The sequence below is a fragment of the Carettochelys insculpta genome, chromosome 6 (assembly GCF_033958435.1).
Source record: "Carettochelys insculpta isolate YL-2023 chromosome 6, ASM3395843v1, whole genome shotgun sequence".
In the NCBI taxonomy this organism is placed as follows: domain Eukaryota; kingdom Metazoa; phylum Chordata; order Testudines; family Carettochelyidae; genus Carettochelys; species Carettochelys insculpta.
Window position 1 is genome coordinate 126564214 of NC_134142.1, and position 13684 is coordinate 126577897.

General features: G+C 53.7%; 1 long non-coding RNA gene across 1 annotated transcript in view; it reads left to right on the plus strand.

The window, feature by feature from the left end:
• The first annotated feature begins 1288 nt into the window (after positions 1-1288).
• Positions 1289-13684, plus strand: part of LOC142015071 (uncharacterized) — a 53629-nt gene continuing 41233 nt past the window's right edge. Inside the window, exon 1 of the long non-coding RNA XR_012646091.1 lies at positions 1289-1358. This is a non-coding gene — a long non-coding RNA (uncharacterized LOC142015071). The remainder of the gene's footprint in view (positions 1359-13684) is intronic.

The following is a 13684-nucleotide window of genomic DNA, read 5'->3' on the forward strand; positions in this document are numbered from 1 at the left end:
ACTTTAATCTTCTACCCTAGTGAGGCATTTCCATCGGACAGCATTTTCAAAACCTCTGTGCATTTCCAGAGAGAGCAGCAGCACAGCCCCCTGCTCCCCATGCAGGGGGAGCTCAGACAGGCCACCTACGAGAGGGCAGAGTCTGGGCTCAGTCACACTGGCTGAATCCAGAGTCAAGCCTGAGTCTGCTGATTGCTCTGAGCTTGGGGGAGCTGTTCCGAATGTGACCAACACAGCCATGCTGCCAGAGGCTGCAGAGAGCCTAAGCATCAGATCTTCATGCCCCCGCACCCCCCCCGGCTGGGCAGGGCAGTGTAATGAAAGCAGCAGCTGCCACTTGTCCCAGCTCCAGTTACCCACACAACCTTTGCTGTTTGGCCATGTCAGCGCCCACAGGGGAACAGGCTGGGGGCGGGGGTGCAGGCTAAGAGGCTAAGTGGGATGAGGGAAAATGGTGCTGGGGTTGGCCAGTGTTCACGGCACAGGCACCCCAGGGAAAGTTGTGAGGGGTCAGAGCAGGAGCTCACAGCCCCAGGACCCAGCTCTGCAGGACTGGTTGGGGGTAGTGCCCCCATGGCTGTTTCTCTCTCTCTCTTGCTCCCCCCACACCCTGCATGGCATTAAAGTCCAAGCCCTCTTGGTGTCAGGGGTCTCTGAAGTGGAAGGCTCCCCCCAGATGCTGCAGCTGGGATTACAGCCCCATGGGCCAAGTGCTGCCAGGAATTGCAGACAATTGGAGGGGGGCAGGGTGAGTAAGGCTGTGGGGGTGCAAATGCTAAGCAGAAGGAAACTGAGGCCCAGAGCTGTGAAGGTGCTGACTACACAGAGACCTGGGGCACAGTGGGGACCAGAACCCAGGCATCCTAGCTCGCAGGGCTGGAGTGAGATTTCAGTCATCCATTGTGCTGAGGTGCATCCCTGTCTGCCTTTGAACCAGGTGTCATTGCTCCCTGCTCCCCCTGGCTCAGGAGGCGGGGTCAGGCTACCAGGGGCATGGTTCCTAGATTGCACTCTCACCCCTGTGCTGGAGGCTGCAGCTGACCTGATCCCTTACCCACCACGCCTACATTGAGGGATCAGGGACAGGGAGTCCCAGCAAAGAGCAGGGGGAAGAGGGGAGGACAACAGGGGATTTCCTGAGTAAGAAGGGCACTGGAGGAGCAGACTCCATGGACCAGAACAAGGGTCAGGGAGGGAGGGAGGGGCCTGCATGTGACAGTGCAGAAGGGGGCCCTGGTGCAGAGGTGAGGTGGAGGGAGACAGAAGTCAGGGCATTATAAGGTTGGGGCTGGGGGAGCTGAGTGTATGAGGGAGGGTGCATATTGTAGCAGCTGGTTGCATTGGAGCCATGAATTAAGGTGAGAGAGGCTGCTAGGTGCACAGGGCCTGGGTGCATGGGGGGTGGGTTGGAAGCACTGGACAGGTGGATTGGGGAGATGGATACATAGGAAGCTGGGTGAATGGGGAGCTGGGAGCATTGGGGGCTAGATGCACTGGGGATTTGGGTGTGCTGGGGGCATTGGTGGGGGAGCTGAGGACACTGGGATTTATGTGTATGTCGAGAGCTGGGTGCCTGGCGACAGCTGGGTGTTTTGGGAGCTGAGTGCATGGGGAACTAGGTGCATTGGGGCTGGGTGCATAGAGGGAGTTGGGTGTATGGGGGAGCAGGGGGCATTGGAAGCTGAGTGGAAGAGAAAAGCTGGGTATATGGATGCAGGGAGGAGCTGTGTGTATCAGGGGCTAGTGGCATGGCAGACCTGGGTGCTTTGGGAACTGAATGGATGGGGGCGGGTGTTGGGTTTATTGAGGCGGAGTATGCAGGGAGCTGTGTGTATTGGTGATTGAGTGGATGGGGCAGCTGAGTGTGTTGGGGGCTGAATGGATGTTGGGAGCTGGGTGCAGGGAGAGAGCTGGGTGCATTGTGGCTGGGGGGCATTGGGGGAGCTGGAGCCATTGGGGCTGGGGGAGGGAGAAGCTGGGATATTGTGGCTTGGTTCGTTGGGAGGCTCTCTGTAGAGGGCACATGCACTGGAGGCTGCATGGATGTGGGGGCTGGGTGCATAGGGCATATATTTAGGTGTGGAGAGCTGGGAGCTTTAGCCCCCACCCACCATCCTCTCTCTGCTTGAGGCTGCATTGTGTCCTGCCCCTTGCTGCATTAGTGTCACTGGTGCATTCACACCCCTGGAAGGGGCTAGTGGTGTCTGTGGGCAGCATGTCAGTGTCACTAATGCAAGCACTGTGCCCTGGCACTTGGGCACGTGCAGGGGCTACTCATGGACCTTGAGCCCACCCCTCCTGATTTATCTTGAAGGAACTGAGAGCTGGGCTGCACTCCGTTACCCTATAAGGGACCTGCTGGGCTCCATGCGCTGAAAATAAACAGCCCAGCCCAAGCAGAAGGAGCAGCTGTTGCCCCTGGATTAGGGATCCAGACGCAGCTGCCAGTGCCACCCTGGGGAGCAGTCCTCAGGCACTGACCCTGTCCCACACCGTGGCTCTGTCCCTTGTGTTATGGCTGCCCTATGGCTCCAATCCCACAAGCCATGATGCCTCAAACCCCTCCCCATGGTCCTGGGCAATGGTCCCCAGGCAGCAATCACACCCTGCCCCATGGCACATTCTACTGGAACTTTCTGCAAGTGGGCTTGAATCAGCCCACTTCCAGCCAGTTCCAGCTCGGCATATCCTGCTTAAGGGATTCTGAGACCCTGCAACTGGCTGTTGTGATGGAGGGGGGTGTGTGTGTGTGTGTGTGAGAGTGAGGCTGGGTGTGTATGTGACAGGCTGAGCCGCTCCCACTGACTGGGAATGACTCCTTGCTGGCTGTATCCTAAACTGGCAGCTCACACTTCTGTCCCTGAACAAAGTGCAGGGAGGAGCCAAGCTGGGTTTTGAATCAGAGGCACAGTTGGAAGGGTTGGAAGGAAGCCAGCCTGTGGAGGGGAGGCCAGACCCGAGATGTTGGCACCCCTTGGGCTCCTCTCCCTCAAAATGGATTGGAGTGAATGTCTCTACCAGTTGTACTGACACCTCTGCACTGCGCTGTGTCTCTGTCAACTAATAAACTTCCTGTTTTACCGGCTGAGCGAGAGTCCCTCCTGGCTGCAGTTGGGATGCAGTGCTTGGGGACCCCTAAACCCCATGACAGCTGGTGCAGAAGTGGGATACACTGTACCCACAGATAGGCTTTCAGCAGCGACAGACTGGACACAGGAGAAGGAAGGAGACTCACAAGAGCCAGGGGTGTTGGAGGCAGAACAAAGCAGCTCCTAGGAGTTGTGGGGCGCTGCAGCTTCGGTTGGTGAGTCGGCAGCCTGGGGAACGGCGGGGAGATGGATTACACCCAACTCCTGAAGGCAGAGCTAGCAGGGCTGTGCAGGGAGAAGGGCCTGACTGTGGGGAAGATGACCAAGGCCCAGCTGATTGCCCAGCTGGAAGAGAATGACTGATCCAGGGGGCCAAATCCCATGCCAGCAGGAAGCGGACGGTCACTGCCTGGGAGTGTTTCGGATTCTCAGGCAGGAGCCGGGGTTGGACTCTGCCAGACAGACGCGGCGCCCACCTGGTCATGCTCTGCCACAGCGAGTCCCCCATGACAGAGATGCAAAGGCTGGAGTTCGAGGTGTGATGAAAGGAACTGGAAGACGAGGAGAGACAGCACCAGGACTGGGAGAGACAGAGGGAGCACGAGCGGACCATGGCAGAGATGAGAGGTGAGGAGGCCCCGGCTGTGGTGAGTGGGAAGAGGGCCAGGAGGCCCGGGACCAGCAGTCACTTTGAGACACAGGTGCTGGCCCAATGTAAGGACGTGGGGGACCTGGATGGTTTCTCACCTCTTACCAGAGAGTTTGCAAGTTGCACCAGGTCACCTGAGCTGAATGGCTCCTGCAGCTCACCCCCTGGCTGGACCAGAAGGCCACAGTGGTGCTCAACCAGCTGGAGGGGCTGCAGCCCAGGGCCTACGAATGAGAAAACAGGCCCTGTCGCATTAGTTTGGGCTGACCCCCGAGAGGCACAGGAAGAAGTGCCAGGAGGTGCAGAAGAGGCCAGAGGTGACCTGTGTGGACCTGGCCTCCCACCTGTGCAATGCTAACGCAAGTGGGTGTTTGGGATGGGAGCCCAGACCGCAGAGGACCTGGTTAAGTTGGTGGTCCTGGAATTGTTCTATGTAGTGTTCCCGCCTGACCTGAGGCTCTGGCTTGAGGACCAGAAGCCAGAGGACTCATACAGCACGGGGAAGCTGGCTGATGAGTTCACAAACAACCGGGCCAGGTTTGAAAAGGAATCCTGGAGGCACAGGGAATCCCAAAGAGACAAGAAATCCTGGAGAGACCTGTTCCTGGCTGTACAACACAGGGGATCACGTACAGGGCAAGCCCAGGAAACAGGGGCCAGCCATCTGCCTCCCAAAAAGCCAGCCAGGGCCTGGATGGAGCAGCCAGCCTGAGGGACACAACAAGACTTGGACTGTTATCGAAGTGGGTGGAAGGGGCATAGACAGGCCCAGTGAAGCAAGTTCCCAGACAGGCTGAGGAGGCCAGGGGCTCAAGAGGTCAACTGGGTGGTGTCCCAGGGGCCAGAGGGGCTGATTGTCCCGGCAGGTGAGGCTGGTGGTGTGTCCTCAGCTTAGGACGAGCCTGCCCCACAGCCCAGTTTTTTGGAGGGGTCCAAATGCTCAGAGCTCAGTTTACAGAGTCGGGGTGGGGCTGCCTCTGCAGAGCAAGTGCCTCCTATCCCTTGAGGTGGATGGGAGGAAGGCCACAGGGTTCTGGGACATGGGTGCAAATATGACAGTGGCCCGGCCTGGGGTGGTGGCACCAGGCCAGATGATGCCCACTGTAACAGCAATCAACAGGACCCCTTTCAAGGTGCCCATGGCGAGGGTGCACCTGAAATGGGGAAGACAAGGAGGGCCCCAAGGAGTGGGGGGCATGCACAGTCATTTGCCTGCTGATATACTAATGGGGCAGGGGTGACCTGGAACACTGTCCGGGTGAATATACTCAGGCTCTGGTCCTAACCCGCAGCCAAAGGAGGCGAGGGGTGCTCTCCCTGGGTTTGTGGGAAAATACCCAGCCGAAGCCACAGGGGCCTACCTTGGGAATCAGGGGCAGCCCCTAAAAGACCTAGGTTTCACAAGCCAGTGGTCCTGAAGCTGGGCAAGAAGGGGGAAGTGGCTCCCACCCCTTCCCCAGCCAAGGAGTTCCAGGTGGAGCTGCAGAGAGATCCCTCCTTTCAGAAGCTGAGGGAACTGGCCAGCCTCAGCCTTACCCTGCTGCTGGGGGAGGGCTGCAGGGAGAGTTCCTGGGGGAGAAGGGATTCTTATACCAGGAACGTGTCAGAAAGATAGCCATATTAGTCTGTATCTTCAAGTCTATGAGGTGCCACAGGACTTTTTGTTGCACCAGGAATAGGTTCCCATGTGCAAAGTAGAGCCATGGAGGGTCCAGAGGCAGCTGGTGGTTCCCCAAAAGTGCCAGCTGTGATGGGAGTTCAGGTGTCCCCAGGCTCTGCACCCCCTCCCAAGGCAGGAGAACGGTGCGTTTATTAGCCAACAAGGCACAGCGTCATACAGATGTGTCAGTACAGCAGGCAGAGATAACAACAAGAAGTCTTGTGGCACCTTGTAGACTAACAGATATTTTGGAGCATGAGCTTGCGTGGGCAAAGACCTACTTCATCAGATGCACGAGTGGGCGGGGTGGTTTCAGAGGGGTATTTAAAGAGTAGGGTCCCAGTAAAAGGGAGGGCCAGAGCTGACAATATCTGTTAGTCTATGAGGTGCCACAAGACTTCTTGCTGTTCTTGAAGCTACGGACTAACACAGCTACCTCTCTGATACAGGCAGAGATGGTCAGTCCAATCCTTGTGGGGGGCCCCTGGAGCTGGGGCCTTGCCCCCTCCTCTGTCTCTCTCTCCCAGCCCAGACTAAACGCTTTGCGACTCCCAGTTCCAATTCAAACCCTTCAGGATCCACCTCCCACTTAGTCTTCAGTCCAGAGGTGTCACCTGGCCACCAGGCTACCCTCAGCAGGAGCCCCCTCCCCCCCCCCCCCCCCGTGAGCCACACATGTACACATGTATCCCCCACTACAGCACATCTCTCCCCACTTCCAGACCGAACTGAGTAGGGTCACTTAGCCAGTGACCTGGGGAAGTTCGGGGCCCTTCCCGCGTGATCGGGCATTGGCTGTATCCTCAGTGCTCCCCTTGATGTGTACCACCTCTATGTCATAATCCTGCAGGGAGGGGCTCCATGTGAGGACCTTGGCATTTGCCCCTCATGTAATGCAGCCAGGCAAGTCCCTTTTGTTCCCTCAGGTTGGTTGGTCTTCCTGCTTCAGTCTCCAGTCCTTCAGCCACGTTCTCAAGTCGAGCAGGCAGAGCCCATACAGCTACTGCAGCACCGCCAGATCAAAGGGTCCTTCTCTGGTCTGGGCCCTGCCCCATCTGCCCACCAGCCCATACAGCTCCTCCAACAAATGTTTGGAATTCAGTTACAGTCCAGTAAAGGAAGGTACAAATGCTTTCCACCCTTGGCATTTAGCCAGACCACCAAAATGGCTGCGTGCCTCAGTTTCCCCTTCCGTGCCACACAATAGGTTTGGAATGTTCCTTGTCACGTGAGAGGTTGCAAGACTAGTTACAGGGAACAATGGTGACATTTCAGAATTGCAAACTCCTTCAACATACAATTCATGCTTATATGTCCATGTCAGCACGGCACATGGCCCTTTCCAAACATTCAGTACATAGTACAATTCCACAGCTTTGGGTAGCAGCATCCACTGGTCACAGCAGTCAGTGTGAGTAACAAGAACAAACTCATTGCAATTATACATTTATGTTGCTCTTTGGTGTACCACAACCTTTGTGTAACATCCTTGAGAATCTGGCATTTTGCGCTAAATAGCTGAGGCCTTTCTTTGCACCATTAAATTCTAATCTTTTCCCTTGCCCCATGGGGTGGAAATCTGATCTCTCTGGGTGTCCTTCCCTTCTAACAAGAGCTAAGCCATTGCTAATCCTCAGGCAGACCTCCTCCTCCCAGGCAGTCTGGAAATTTGCAAACCAAACTGCTTTCTGGAACTTTCTGAGTCACTGTAGGGGCTCATCTGCATACTTGGCTTAATCTAATTCTTGACCTCCCCCACCACCCCTGCACTCTCTGATTTGCTCACCTTGATTATCTTTTTCTGATTTGTCCTCCTTGCTTACTGTTTTTGGTTCTCTGTACCTTAAATATCGAGTCTGCTCTGGTCTGGCTACGGTCTGAAGAAGTGGGTCTGTCCCACGAAAGCTCACCTAATAAACCATTTTGCTAGTCTTTAAAGTGCTACTTGACTGCTTTTTGCTTTCTGAAAGTTGCTTTGAGAGTTCCAGAGGCAGAATCCGCATGAAGGAATCCCTGTTTATCCCTTACTGGCCCACCAGGCCCACAGCTCCTTTGTCCTTCCATCTCCAACTCCTGTCCACCCCCTGCCCCCCCCAAAGGAATCAGAAGTGGAGTTCATTACCGAATACCAGTGTTTCCAGCCTCTGGAGATGGGAAATTGCTGGCCCTCTCCTGCAAGTGACCTGGAACAGGACTACACTCCTAGTATGCTGGTCACACCCTGTCACTTGGCCATTACAGGGCTGCTCAAATTCCCCCCGAGTTTCCACTTTCCCTGGACCACCTCCTGACTCCTGAGAAACCTTTACACTGCCTACTCTGGACCCTTCCAGAGCACACCCAGTGCATTCCCACTCAGGCAGGTCCTGGCCATCAGCAACTGAAACAAACTTCTCCACAGGCAAAGGCCTGGCTTTGGCTCTGACAGAGAAGCACCTTTCCTGTTCACTCCTCTTCACTTCATTCCTGTTTTCTGCAGTCCCCACAGACTGCTCACGAAAAGTTTCAGGGAAATTGTCTTCTTCAAGAACTCCCCCAAACAACAACTCACCTTGTCTGGCTCCACCATGGCACTGCTCCCTTGAGCCACAACCAACTCCTGGGTTTCACCTACAGCCAGGATCATTTCTGGCCCATCAGGAGGATTCCCACATAATCCCCCCCAGGTAGACAGCTAGTATCACCAGACGGAAGGTTAGGATCACTTCCCTCTCTTCTGCTACCAGCTTCTTTATTTTCATCAGGCAGCATAACTCCACTGCCAGTCTGCTCTTCCTGTGTCCTGGCTAGAGGATGACTATGGTCAGACAGCGTCCTGTCACCCCTCCCAGTAACATCTCAGCATCAGGCAAGGAACAACTACCAGAATTGCCTGGTCTCTGGGATTCCCTGATGATACTAACTGGATCAGACTGAGTTAAAGCATCTTCCTTCCTGAGAGACACAGAGGTAGGCCCACCTCCCATCTGGGCTTCAGCTGCACTCAGATCCAACTCTAGGATCTTGGCCCCATCGTGAGCCCCCACAGGCTCAGACAAAGGATTCACTTCCCTAGAAGCAGAAGCACCTTTCCTGCACCAAGGACAAGCATCCTTATCAGGGATACCACTGCCCATCCCAGAGCCATTCCCTCTGTTCCAGCGCCCATGGTGGGATTCAGAGTCAAACCTGGAATGCTCTTTCCTGGTGGTTCCCTCTCCAGCCATCCCAGGCTGGGGAATCTTCCTCGGACAATGGACTAGTTTCCTTGGTGGCACCTTTTCCAAATGCAGGCTCTGCTCTCTCCCCAGGCATGCTGCTGCTCTTCAACACAGACAGACAATCAGAGACACTCTCTCCTTTGTCCCAGCCCCCTGGCTGGTCTCAGACACACGTCCAGAAGGTGGAGCAGCTTCTCTCACAGACAACTCGCCATTCGCAGTGGACAAGCTGCTTTCCTGCACAGACAGACAGGAACCCTTCCTCAGCCCAAGCCTGGAAAACTTCACAGGTCTGTCTTGGCCACTAGTAGACGATGGGTTGGAATCACTCCTTCCCTCCTTAAACTGTGGCAGGCCATTGGGTTCAGAGCTCCATGCAGTCCAGGGTTCCCTGCCTAGATCTGGGCTCACTTCTGCAGGAGTTTCCTTAACCCTCAGCTCTGCCACTGCACATCCATACTGCCTTGTCCAGCTCCTTTAATCTCAATTCAGTTTCCAGGTGTTGCCACTTCACAGCGGAGTTGCTGAGCATGGTTGCAGGCTCACAGGGTGATGCCCTCTGCACCCCACGATCCCTGGAAGAATCCCTTCAGTGTGCCCGACTCCTTGTGGGTCACACTTTTCCCCGGGTAGGCCGTAGGCCCCTCCGCACTCTGGGACCGACTCCAACAGACTCCCAGAAGAACCCCTCCTTCGGTGTGACACTCACTCTCAAGGCCCACGACCACACTCGCTTGGGAAGAACTCATTCAGCGTGTCAGCCTCCTCGCGGGTCACTCATTCCCGGGGGTTAGGCCCTCTGACCCTCCACCTTCTGGGACCGACTCCAATGAGTAACCCTTCCTCGGGTGTGACACCCCTTCTTGAGGACCACTTGGGTTCAGCCACGGGAACCGCACTTTGCTGCCCATCAGCACACCTGGGTCTCGCTGGCCCCACTTCTTCCTCCTGCTTCCCAGTCACTTAAAGGTGGATGCTCCATCCTTGGGTTGCAGTATATCCCACTTCTCACACCAGTGTGAGGGGTCCCCAAGCTCTGCACCCCACCCCAAGGCAGGAGTGACTTTCACTCGGCAGCAGAACAGCGGGTTTATTAGCCAACAGGACACAGCATCGAACAGAGGAGTCAGTGCAGCCAGCAGAGACAGCCAGTCCCATCCATGTTAGGGAGAGGAGGCCCCGAGAGGCCCCCCCCTGGAGCCAAGGCCTGGCCCCCTCGTTTGTTTTTCTCTCTCTCTCCAGCCCAGACTCACTGCTTCCCAACTCCCAGTTCCAATTCACACCCCTCAGGCTCCACCTCCTCCTTTGTCTGCAGCCCAGAGGTGTCACCTGGTCGCCAGGTTACCCCCAGCAGGAGCCCCACACCCTGTGTAAGCCACACATGTACACACACCTATCTCCCACTACATCACACCAGCACAGGCTGCTGCTGTACCTGGCTCATGATGTCCCGCTCGCAGGACACCAGGGGATCCAGTGCACCAGGAAGAGGCTGTTACAGAACTTTTTCTGGCTGGGAGTTTTTGCTGCTGTCAGTCAGTACTGCTGGTCCTGCGATCCCTGCCAGAGGGTGGGGAACGTCCGGGACAAGGCGGACGCCGCCTTGAGGCCACTGCCCAGCATAGAGGAACATTTCCAGAAAGTGGCTATGGACATAGTGGGACTCTTCAGTAAGGTGACCTGTTCTGGGAAGAAGTACTTCTTGGTGGTAGTAGATTTTGCCACTCGCTACCCAGAACCGGTGGCCCTGACATCTATCGAGGCTGACGCTGTGGTGGATCCACTGCTGTCCATCTTCAGTAGGGTGGGATTCCCCAAGAAGGTCCTTACAGACCAGGGGTCCAACTTCATGTCAGTCCTGCTGCAAAGCTTGTGGGACAAGTGTGGGGGTCCAGCACACCTGGGCCACAGCCTACCACCCTCAGACCAATGGGCTGGTGGAGAGGTTCAATGGAACCCTGAAGCAGAAGCTGAGAACTTTTATGAACCTGCACCCACAAGACTAGGACAAGTACTTACCCCACCTGCTGTTCGAATACAGGGAGTTTTCCCAGGAATCCATGGGGTTATCCCCATTTGAGCTGCTGTACAGAAGGAGGGTTTGGGGACCCCTGGACTTGCTAAGAGACAAGTGGATTTTGGGAAGTAAATAGAATAATCCAGGATGGGGCTCAGATGGTGTGTCTGCGTGAATAAGGTCCTGAGTAGCAGCAGGGAGTTCCTGAAGTATCAGTTGTAATTTCTTTTGGAATTCCAAAGTGGGGTCAGAGGAGAGAGGTCTGTAAAATGTGGCGTTGGAGAGTTGTCTTGCTGCCTCCTGTTCCTCCAAAATCCACAAACCTGGGAACCCCAGAGGCCATATCATTTCGGGTATTGGCACCCTTACCACCGGACAATCCAGTTATGTGGACTCTCCTCAAACCCTATGCCACCAACACTCCCAGCTATCTCCGAGATACCACTGACTTCCTGAGGAAACTAGAAAACATCGGAAAAGTTCCTGACAATGCCATCCTTGCCACCATGGATGTAGAGGCTCTGTACAGTAATATTCCACATGAAGACGGATTACAAGCAATCAGGAATACCATCCCTGATGTCACCACAGCCAGTCTGGTGTCTGACCTCTGTAACTTTGTTCTCACACACAATCATTTCCATTTTGGGTACAATTTATACCTCCAGATTAGTGGAACTGCTATGGGCACCTGCATGGCCCCACAATATGCTAATATATTTATGGCTGACGTGGAACAACAATTCCTCAGCTCTCATCCCCTATTACTCCACCTCTACTTATGATACATTGATGACATCTTTATGATTTGCACCCATGGCATAGAGACTCTAGGACAATTCCACAGAGACTTTAACAATCTGCACCCCACCATCAACTTATGCCTCGATTACTCCACGCGAGAGATACATTTCCTGGACACTACAGTACAAATCAAGGATGGCCTAATCGGTACCACACTGTACCAGAAACCCACTGATCGCTATATTTACCTACACGCTTCTAGCTTCCATCCTGCACACAAAACTAGATCCATTGTTTACAGTCAAGCACTTAAGTACAATCACATTTGCTCTTATTATACTGAAAGAGACCAAAAACTACAAGATCTTTACCAAAGAGTCGTAAACCTGAATTACCCAGAGGAGAAATGAAAAAACAAATCGACAGGGCCAGACGAATACCCAGAGACCAGCTACTCCAAGATAGACCCAAAAAAGCCAAGAACAGAACACCACTGGTCATTATCTACAGCCCCCAACTCAAACCACTGCAACACATTATTAAAGACGTACAACCTATCCTTAATCAGGATGCCACACTCCAGAAGGCCCTAGGTGACAGGCCTGTTCTCTCCTACAGACAACCTCCCAACCTTATGAGGATTCTCACCAAACAGCCAGAGTCTACACTGCAGGAACACCAGTCCTGGGACTTTTCCTTGCAACAAAGTCCGCTGCCAGCTTTGTCCACATATCTATTCTGGAGATACCATCACTGGACCTAACCAGGTTAGTCACAGAATCACGGGCACATTCTCTTGTTCCTCAGCTAACATCATATATGCCATCATGTGCCAACAATGCCCAGAGGCTTTGTATATTGGACAGAGTTCTAACTCCCTTAGACAAAGAGTTACTGGGCACAAAACAGACATAAAAACACTCCTGATCCAGAAACTAGTCAGCCGACGTTTTAATGGATTGGGCCATTCTGTTAATGACTTAAGAGTTTGCATCTTACTGAAGAGGAATTTTCACACTACTTTGGAAAGAGAGGCTGCTAAACTCTCTTTTATATTCAAATTGGACACATTAACACGTGGTTTGAACTGGGCTGTGAATTTTATGGATCATTATAGTGGCTCTTTGCATACTTGGCTTAATCTAATTCTTGACTCCTCCCCCAACCCCCAATTTGCTCACCTTGATAATTTTTTTTCTGATTTGTCAACATTGATTACTATTTTTGGTTCTCTGTTGTGTCTGTTCTGGTATGGCTATGGTCTGAAGAAATGGGTCTGTCCCACGAAAACTCACCTAATAAATTATTTTTAGTCTTTAAAGTGCTACTTTACTGCTTTTTTGTTTTAATAGTATATAGACTAGCATGGCTTTCTCTCTGTTACTTCTCTGACCAGCTGATCTCTGACCAGCAGACGGAGGTCAGGGAGGTGCTGTGTTCACACCAGCAGCTGTTCTCCAATAGACCTGGACTCATTGCCTTGGCTGTCCACTGAATAGAGACAGGCACCTACACTCCTATAACATGTGTGATGTTCAGAGCCACAGGGAAGGTGTCCCAGAACGTAGAACAGGAAGTCCAAGACATGCTGGCACTGGGGGGTGGTCCAACCTTCCTTCAGCCCCTGGGTCTCTCCCATGGTGGTGGTCCTCAAAAAAGATGGGTCTCTCCAGTTTTGTGTGAACTATCGCAAGCTCAATACCATCACCGTGTCAGCTGCCTATTCCATGCCCAGGCCTGATGGCCTCCTGGACGAGCTTGGGGGAGCCCATTACTGCACTACAATAGACCTCACCAAGGGGTACTGGCAAGTGCCATTGGATCCAGACTCCCAGATCAAGTCGGCTTTCATCACCCTGTGGGGCTCTACAAGTTCCTATTCCTGCCCTTCGGCCTCAAGAGGGCACCTGCTACCTTCCAACGTCTGGTGGACCAGCTACTGAAAGGGATGGAGAGCTTTGCCCTCTCTTACATGGATGACATTGCATCTTCAGCCAGATGTGGGAGGACCGTGTGTCCCAGGTCAGCAGGGTCTGCACCGAACAGTGCCAAGAGGCTCTCTGTGCACTGAAGGAGGCCCTGCGGAGGGCCACAGTGATGGTAAACCCAGACTTCAACAAGCTCTTCATGGCAGTATTTTAAAGAAGTCTTACTGAAGGCACAGGAACAAACCATCCTGTTGCATCGTAAGAAATGAAACATGGTAGGCAACCAGCTTGGCTTAATGGGAAAATCCTTAGTCAGCTTAAACTCAAAAAGGATGCATACAAGAAATGGAAACATGGACAGTTGACTAAGAAGGAGTATAAACATACAGCTGGAGAA